The sequence below is a fragment of the Schistocerca cancellata genome, chromosome 3 (genome assembly GCF_023864275.1).
Source record: "Schistocerca cancellata isolate TAMUIC-IGC-003103 chromosome 3, iqSchCanc2.1, whole genome shotgun sequence".
NCBI lineage: Eukaryota > Metazoa > Arthropoda > Insecta > Orthoptera > Acrididae > Schistocerca > Schistocerca cancellata.
This window is the reverse complement of record NC_064628.1, coordinates 946,584,700-946,586,849: the sequence shown is the minus strand read 5'-3', so window position 1 is coordinate 946,586,849 and position 2,150 is coordinate 946,584,700. Positions and strand designations below refer to the sequence as shown.

At 48.0% G+C, this 2,150-nt stretch overlaps 1 non-coding gene across 1 annotated transcript; it reads left to right on the top strand.

Moving 5' to 3' along the window:
- The first annotated feature begins 1,776 nt into the window (after positions 1 to 1,776).
- Trnas-cga (transfer RNA serine (anticodon CGA)) lies at positions 1,777 to 1,851 on the top strand. Its single transcript has one exon. It is a non-coding gene; the product is annotated as a tRNA-Ser (tRNA).
- Positions 1,852 to 2,150: the final 299 nt, after the last annotated feature.

Below are 2,150 nucleotides of genomic sequence, written 5' to 3'. Positions count from 1 at the left end.
TATATGCATTGTAAGTAGTAAAACGTTCGGCGTAAATTCATTTGTAGAGTCTTGCCTTTGTTCTCATTCTACTTTAATCTGTTTCTATATAACTTGACCGATAAGTTGATAATGCTATCTTTAATGTTTTATGCATACACGCCTGAAGATGACGCAATGAAGCGTCGAAACTGGTAGCAACAAAATAAAATAAAACCATAAGGACGGCTATAGTTGTTTTTATTTTTTTGTCACGTTTGAGTTTGTGAACGGAGCCACAAGCTCAGCTCTGCTTGCACAACTTCACGATTAAACCAATGAAGTCTTCGGAGGTGTCCTTCAACTTTTGGAGACGGATGAAAATCGGATGGAGCCACGTCGGGACTTCGCGAAGGATGATAACGAGTGTGAACCAAAGACGCCGGATAATTGCACGTGGCGCAACGCTCGTGTACGTTCTGGCATTGTCCTGATGAAAGAGAGGGTGCTCCATGTGTGGACTAATTCTTCGAATTCGAAATTCCACTACAACACGCTGTTTCTCACACACTGACATAGCTCCGTTACGCACCGCCATCACACACGCCCCAGTTCGGGGCCCTCTACCGACAGCGAATACGAAGAAAAAAGACGTAGAATGTTAATAACGGTAGTTCGAAAAGCTTCAAGAATTTATACATCCAGTGGGAATGTTGACACTTTATTTTTAAGCACCAAGTAAGTTCCTGACAGATTAAAACTGTGTGCCGGACCGAGAGTCGAACTCGGGACCTTTGCCTTTCGCGGGCAAGTACTCTACCAACTGAGCCACCCAAGCACGACTCACGCCCCGTCCTGACAGCTTTATTTCTGCCAGTACCTCGTCACCTACCTTCCAAACCTTACAGAAGCTCTCCGGCACACAGTTTTAATCTGCCAGGAAGTTTCATATCAGCGCACACTCCGCTGCAGAGTGAAAATCTCATTCTGGAAACATCCCTCAGGCTGTGGCTAAGCCGTGTCTCCAGTTTCTACCAGTTTCGACGGTTCATTGCGTCATCTTCAGGCCTGTATCAATAAAACGTTAAAGATAGCACTATCAAATTATCGGTCAAGTTATATAGAAACAGATTAAAATAGAATGAGAAAAAAGGGAAGACTCTACAAATGAATTTACACCGAACATTTTACAGAAAGAACAGATACATCCATTGTTACATATCTAAAATTTCTTTCAGGAGTGCTAGTTCTGCAAGGTTCGCAGGAGAGCTTCTGTAAAGTTTGGAAGATAGGAGACGAGGTACTGGCAGAAGTAGAGCTGTGAGGACGGGGCGTGAGTCGTGCTTGGGTAGCTCAGTGGCTAGCCGGCACGGTAGCTCAGCGTGTTCGGTCAGAGGGCCAGCTGCTCTCTGTAATAAAAAAACTGAGTTAATGGATCAACAACCAACTAAAACGGGTGTCTTTCGACGTCCGCCTAGAGCAGATACAACGAACGAAAACGAACAAAATGAGATTATTAAAAAAAAAAAAAGTGGTAGAGCACTTGCCTGCGAAAGGCAAAGGTCCCGAGTTCGAGTCTCGGTCCGGCACATAGTTTTAATCTGCCAGGAAGTTTCATATCAGCGCACACTCCGCTGCAGAGTGAAAATCTCATTCTGGAAACATCCCTCAGGCTGTGGCTAAGCCGTGTCTCCGCAATATCCTTTCTTTCAGGAGTGCTAGTTCTGCAAGGTTCGCAGGAGAGCTTCTGGAAAGTTTGGAAGGTAGGAGACGAGGTACTGGCAGAAGTAAAAGCTGTGAGGACGGGGCGTGAGTCGTGCTTGGGTAGCTCAGTCGGTAGAGCACTTGCCCGCGAAAGGCAAAGGTCCCGAGTTCGAGTCTCGGCCCGGCGCACAGTTTTAATCTGCCAGGGAGTTTCATATCAGCGCACACTCCGCTGCAGAGTGAAAATCTCGTTCTAGAAGCACCAAGTAGATTACCAGCCAGAATCAGCAATGTCTTGAAGGACGGTACAGCAGCGAAGCGACGTCAGGTGGGTCCGCGAATAAGGGATTTGCGGCCGCAACCGTGTCGCGCGCACGCTCGCTCCCGTGATTCATGGCCAGCGGGCACGGCGGCACCCTCCAGGAAACTTGGTCCAGCTCCAGGCAGCCAGCCGCCTTCCAGCCGGGGCGGCCTGGGACCGGGCGCGC